The sequence below is a fragment of the Triticum aestivum genome, chromosome 3A (assembly GCF_018294505.1).
Source record: "Triticum aestivum cultivar Chinese Spring chromosome 3A, IWGSC CS RefSeq v2.1, whole genome shotgun sequence".
Lineage (NCBI taxonomy): Eukaryota > Viridiplantae > Streptophyta > Magnoliopsida > Poales > Poaceae > Triticum > Triticum aestivum.
Window position 1 is genome coordinate 749878247 of NC_057800.1, and position 7593 is coordinate 749885839.

A 7593-nucleotide genomic window follows, 5' to 3' on the forward strand; every position below is an offset into this window, starting at 1 on the left:
CTTCTTCGCCGCGCTAACACCTCCTTAATGGACCAAGACATTGGATCAAGTGTGAATACGCGCTTTTCCGAACACCCCCGCATTATATGCGTGGGGGCTGAAGCCGACGACTGCATACTTTTAGGTTATATACGTACATAAACGGCCGCACAAGAGGCATCATAATACTTTCAGGCAAAAGTATAAACACAGCCTTTATAATCCAAATAGCATTGTTTTTACAATTGGGATACATCTCACTCGAACATGATACTCTTTGAGAACCGAGCCTCTATTAAACGAGCGCCTTATAGGCCTTCTTCAAAATAGTGCTCAGCCGAGACCTGGCCTACGGCCGGACCCCGGGTTGCAATAGCGGTGGCATCCATCTCTGCCCAATATGTCTTAACACAGGCAAGAGCCATCCACGCACCCTTTATGCACGCCTTCCTCTTTACAGTGTCGATATGCGGCACGGCACCAAGGAATCGTTGCACTAAACCAAAATAACTATTCGGCCTTGGTCCTTCTAGCCAAAGATGATCCACGACAGACCTCATGGCAAGCCCGGACAAACCTATGGAGCTCAGCGCACTCGGCCATTTTCTCATTTAACAGCAGCGGACGCGTTGGAGCACTGAACTGCGACCAGAACAACTTTTCCACTTCATGATCTTTTTGATCTTTGAAAAACTCAGTTGCATCAGCAGCACTCCTTGCCAAGTCCAAGTACTCATCTGCAACACTCCATAATTGATCCAGAGGGGCATACTTCGGATCTCCAAACTTCGTCCGCAACAAAAAGGGCTTCCCATCCGTGATATCTCCTGCTTGACGAAGCTCCTCCTTCGCCGCTATGATTTTAGAGCAGGTTTCCTTGGCTACTATCATGGCTTTCTTCAGGTCCGCCGTTTTTGCTTGGCTTTCCTTTTCAAGAAGCTCATACCGGGCGGCGGCATCCTTCAGCTCAACAGCCATCTTGGCTATTTTATCTTCGCTCTGGCGATGAGCAGCCTGTTCGGCTCTTAACTCTTTGGCCGCCTTTAGGGTGGCCGCATCACTTCTCCTGGCTTGTTCCTTGACTCGGGCAAGCTCCGCCCGAAGGGTCTCCACGGCGGCAGCTCCATCTGCAGTCACAGGATGTTATAGATACTAGCATCATGCTCCTATTAATATCTGTTGACCACCGGAGAATATATACCCTGTGCCTCGTCAAGCCGCTTGTTCACAAGCACGATGTCGGCATCTGCCATATCAAGCTGCCGCCTCAGTTCGGCAAACTCACCAGTCCGGCCAGCCACCAGACCCTCAGTCGCCTGCACATGTGAGCAGCATGATCATTACCTGGGACTATGATCCTTTGTTTGCCGCCTCTGGACAGCAACCAGAGTCTCAGGGGCTACTATCTGTATAGGGCACACCTAGCATGTGCGGTACCGTCAAAAATATATATTACTTTGCGTACCTCAAAGCCTTTTAGCAGGCTCATAAAAGCTTCATGCAACCCACTTTTGGCGGATGAAATCCTTTCAACCACCTTACCCATTAATGTACGATGCGCCTCTGAGATAGCCGCTTGCTCCAGAAGACCCATCAGTACGTCTGATCGTGCACCGGACAGTCCCGGACTCTTTCTGTTGCTCCCCTTAGGAGCCGAATACTCCGGACTTTGGGTGGCTGAAGGGTTACCTTCCGGCCTTGGCGGATCAGGAGAAATCCTCCGTGGCGACACCTCGGGGTCGTCCGCCTCATCAGGCGGGGAGACAGGGGGAGGTGTTTTGCTCTCCATCATCTCCGAAAGAAGATCCCCCGAAGACAAACTCTGTCGAGAAGGGCTACGATCTGAATTACAAGACATACGTCTAGATTATTGTTCTCAGAGATGAAGAAGGATATATTTACCAAAAGTACTCTGGTCCACTTATAGCTCAGTGGAGTGCTAATCCCCTTGTGGGCACTGTGCGGTAAGGATGCCTCCAGGGTAGGGCCCCCTGGTGAAGGTTTCTTCCCTCGTTTGGAAACCCTCATTTCCAAGTCTTCACAGGTGGTCCTCTTCTTTCCTTTGGGAGAGGGAATTTTAGATTCTTCTCCCCGGTTATCCTCCTTCGCAGAGACACAAATTCCCCAGGTTTGGATGAGTAATGCGTGAGGCTCGCTTTCGGCTTCTTTATTCCTCCCTTTATCTTCCCCTGATGGCACTTGATAAGGTGCGAGCTCAAGCATCTGGTGAGCCTTCGGGAAGGGGGGCCGAACACCTGATCATCTTTGCCTTTCTTATCCAGTCCTGGCCAAGAGCAGTTTTTTCAGAATGATGTTATGACAAACGAAAAGATGGCGTGTTCGGTCGTAGAATTACTTACGTGGGTATATGAACGATTGAAGTTTGGACCCGCATCCTCGGTGGTGTCCGGACACTTTATTCGTGATCCAAATAACAATCCATACATCCCTTGGAGCATCACGCCATAGAATTGCTGAATAGTCCGCGATTCTTCAGGGTTGAACTCCCACATACGGAGAGGTCGACGTTGGCATGGCAGGACCCGACGAACTAGCATGACTTGCATTACCTTGACAAGGCTCACATCTCTCTTGAGGATATCTCGGATGCGACTCTGCAATGTCAGCACGTCATTAACTGACCCCCAGTCCAGCCCCTTGTTGACCCATGACGCCAGTTGTGGCGGGGGCCCGAAGGGAAGGCGGGGGCAGCCACCCACTTAGTACTTTGGGGAGCTGTGATGTAAAACCACTCCCGTTGCCATAAGTCGGACATCTCCGGGAAGGAACCCTTTGGCCATGGAGCATCGACGCCTTTACTTATTATGGCACCTCCGCATTCTGCGTGTCACCCATCGATCATCTTTGACTTCACATTGAAGGTCTTAAGACATAAGCCGAAGTGTGGGCTGATGGGGAGGAAGGCCTCACACACGACGATAAACGACGAGATGTGAAGGATGGAATCTGGAGCTAGATCATGGAAGTCGAGCCCGTAATAGAACATAAGCCCTCTAACAAAGGGATCAAGACTGAAGCCTAGCCCTCGAAGGAAGTAGGAAACAAATACGACACTCTCGTTGGGTTCGGGAGTGGGGATGACCTGCCCTTGAGCAAGCAGCCTGTGCGAAATTTCGGCGGTGAGATACCTGGCTTCTCTTAGCTTCTTGATGTCCTTCTCTGTGACAGAAGAGGCCATCCACCGGCCTTGAAGGTTGGAACCGGACATGATTGAAGGTCCGAAGCGCTTAGCCTGAGCCTTGGGTGTTGGAATTTGAGGTGGGGGAAGGGAAGGATCGAGCGCGAGAAGAAAAGGACAGGCCTTGGCCCCTTTATAAAGAGGATGAATTTCAAGCGTCCTCCACGTGGCCGTTCGAAACTTGCCTAAAATCGAGGAGTCATACCAGCAGGCGCGATTGGGTTACCCACACCCGTATTGATGAGAATCCCGTGATAAGGGGACACGATCACTGCTTCGACAAGACGTGCCGAGAAAACCGCCTCGCAATATGTGTAGTAGCTGGTTGAGAAAAACGGTTCGAATAATGACCGGTCCATGGCGTGATGTCACGCTCTGAACAGTTGTCAGCAGATTAGATTTGTGGAAATATTATACTCTCTACGGTGGCATGTGGAATTTTTTTGCAGAGCCGGACACTATCCTTGTGTTTAAAATCTTCTATGGAGTATTCAGAGGAGGAACCCGCCTTGCAATGCCGAAGACAATCTGCGCGCCGGACTCATCATCATTGAAGCCTTGTTCAGGGGCTACTGAGGGAGTCCTGGATTAGGGGGTCCTCGGACTGCCGGACTATATACTTTGGCCGGACTGTTGGGCTATGAAGATACAAGATTGACGGACTCTCCTTTACGTGGAAGGCAAGCTTGGCAATTCGGATATGTAGATCTCCTCCCGTGTAACCGACTCTGTGTAACCCTACCCCCCTCTGGTGTCTATATAAACTGGAGGGTTTAGTCCGCCGGACAAGAATAATCATAATCATAGGCTAGCTTCTAGGGTTTAGCCTCTACGATCTCGTGGTAGATCAACTCTTGTAATACTCATATCATCAAGATCAATCAAGCAGGAAGTAGGGTATTACCTTCGTCGAGAGGGCCCGAACCTGGGTAAACATAGTGTCCCCCGCCTCCTGTTACCATCCGCCTTAGACACACAGTTCGGGACCCCCTACCCGAGATCCCCAGTTTTGAAACCGACATGTGGGTCATCAGGTCACTGGAAGGGTTTCAGTGTTTATTGGGGTACTCCCGATGCGTAATATTTAGGTGGAAATTTTTTTCGGTGATGTTAAATTATAAATAAAAGAATCTAATAATTGTTAGAGGGCTTTTATATTTAATTTAATACCAACGGGGCAAAAAGGCCAAGTAGTGGAACTTATGCCTAGTAGGGAGGAGCCCGCTTTTCCACTTAGGGAAGGAAGGGGGGACTGAATTGGACGGTGTTTCCCCGTCCTTGGTAGGCCAAGGGGGAAGGGAAAGCTTCCCCCTTGTTGCGCCTCCTCCCCTCTCCTCCAACCTATATATAGTAGAGGATTTTTGTCTTTGGACATACATGTTTGGAGCCTCCTCTAGTTCCCACTAATTATAGTTCTAGTTGATCCTAGTTGAGCTAATTCGAGCTAGACCTAGATCCTCTAATCCTGATAGTTAGAAGCCCAGTGTGGTTCTAATCTCCTCACTCTAATTCTCTAGATACTATCTATCTATCTATCTATCTATCTATCTATACCTATACTAATTATAGACTCCCAAAAATTACCACGTTAATCAGTAATTAGGAGCCGTTAATCCGGTGGGTCCGTATTATTACGGTCTAGATCTACGTATAGTATTTTCTCAACTTAGAAAAAAAAAACATGGCTAAACGGCCCACAATTCTATCTCTCGATTCTGTTAATCTGATGGGTCCATATTATTACGCTCTAGATCCACCTATAGTACTTTTCTCAACTTAGAAAAAAAAAACTGGCTAAAAGGCCCACAATTCTATCTCTCGATTCTAAAAGAAAAAAAAAACATTGTAACGACCTATGGAAACCTATACAATCGTAGCCTGAAGCGTACGATCTTATGATCCTTATCTTTCATAGGCTCAGCTAAAACTAAATCTGCCCTAGGCAAAGGCTGCGATCTCCATGGTTGTTCAAGCCAATCCACCTGCATACATGAACAACCTAACGAGGTTCAGCCGAACGTGTTCGTGATGAAGTACGTCGGCCCTGAAGTGCATGATTTTTTTCCTAGACGAGTCTGCAATCTCATCTTCTCTAGAGGCTGCTCCACCATCCCTATCCAAGCTGATCCACGTACTTCATCAAAGCCAATGCAGAGTTCCATGCGAACACCGTCTTGATACGGTGCGTTTCCTACTCATTCTCAGTCTTGCCGGTCTCTCAGTGTGTCAAATACCTGCAGGGATTCAACACGCCGCTGCTTCTCTTCGGCTATATATGTTGGGGGTACACCATCAGCTATGTGGTTTCCCCCATTCAATCCATCTGCCTCTCAAATTGCAACAAGTGAGTTGGAGCATAGATCTGGTGTACTCACTGGATTTATCATGTAGTTCAGGTTCGTCTATGATCACTACTTTCCTTAAAATTGTTCTTTTTTAGTTTTTTGTAATTGAATTGGCCGTATATTTTTCATTGTGTTCACTGTCAGTTTTTTATCGTGTCCGTTGAGAGTGCTCTACAGGGATTCGATTCTAAATCTTCTCTAGTATGCTCTTTGGATATGCCATGTAGATCAGAGGGAGCACAACTAGGGCTAATCAGCTATATCTTTGTCATTGTGTTCCCAATCAGTTTTTATCGTGCCCTTTGAGAGTGTTCTCCAGAGATTTGATTCCAAAACTTCCCTGGTGTGCTGGGTATGTCATGGAGTGATGGATATTGAGTTGGAGGGAGCACAACTAAGGGTAGCGCTACTCAAGTGTCTCAGCAAGCCTCTATCTGACGATGGTGACGGCTAGCGCTCTGCTACAGGTGAAGGCTAGCAGGTCAGCTCACAACTCCTCCATATGCCCTCATTCTTTTGAATCACTGATTGTTTCGTAATGGATGTGTCTGCACAGCACAACCAGAAGTATCAAGATACCTTCAGGGAGATTGGTTAATTAGCTAGGTACTTACAAAATTATTAATCTAAATAGGACACAACACCAATATGGTGAACCATGCCATGACATACTTAATATCTGCATGCCGTGCGTAGTGTTTGAATCACACATACAGACAACCAGCTGCATGTTCACGCATGATCTTTGTGGTTTAAATAACCATGTTCGCTCTGGTATTTCTATACTCAAGTACTACTTAAAAGTTCCATGGATTTAGAAGCATGTGTTTGCATGTCTTTGTGAAGAGGAGATAGGAAGATCCATTTTTTATTCTTTTCAGTTCATGAAGATGAAGCAATTAGATCATCAGAAGAATCTTTAATCTAATGTTTTTTGTCCAATTCACTAGCAGGTTAGCACCATCAATAGTCCTCGACTCATGCCCCAACTAGCACAAAACTATGCCTCTGGCCGTGATAGAACTTGAGTTTTGACGTCATCCAGTTGTGGATCGCAACCATGTTCTGAACATCTGACCGTAGAACGATAGAGCACCCCGTACCAGGACAAGGAGCAGGCTATGGGTTCCCAGTCTATTCCCCAGCAGGGGCGGAGCCAGGATTTGAACATAGGGGGGGGGCAAAGAAGACATTGATCATATATATATTTCTAATTTAGTGACCACACAAAAGAAACACGAGATAGTATATATTTTCCACTTAGAAAACATGTAGATTTTTATTAGTTTGGATGAGCACTAACACCAAAAAACACATGGAACAAATTCAGAATCTCATATTGTACTTTGGATTCAAACTTGTTCTGTAATTTCTATTTGTGCCAGAATATTTTATCGGCAGTTTGTATATAAACAAAATATGATGATGTTGTTATTATGTATATATATAGCAAATACATAATTTATACCCATCCAGACGAATAGCATCTAGCATCTAGGAATTTTATGCAGATCTTGTAATAGTAGTAATAAGTAATAACATGTGATATCCCACAGAAGAAACGTAATATGAATATGATTACCTTAGATCCGGGTGTCCTGATTGTGAAATCTGAATCTCCTGGCACGGGGATATCATAATATTGGCGCATAGACTGATAGCTAGGCTGCAGGTGACGGCGGGCGAGGGGCGACGATCGACGAACACACCCTTCACGGCTTCACCGCTGGACGCTGGTGATGCCCTAGCGCATGGGGGCGACAGTCAACGAACACGCGCTACGCCGCCGGACGCTGGCGATGCCCTAGCGCATGGGGGCGACGGCTGGCAGTCAAGCAAGGACTAATCGATCATCCAGTAGATCTGTAGGTGCAGGTCCCTAGGTGCAGATGCATCCGGTCCAAAAGTATGTACGTTTCCATCTAACTAACGGGCCAACGTGGGTTGCTTCCTAGGCTTGGGCCTTTTCCCAACTTGAGGCTTGATTACTTGTATCAATATGCTTATTACTTTGATGATCCAGTACTAGATCGCAAGTTAACAAAAGTTCTACAGCCAGCCCCCTTTGAA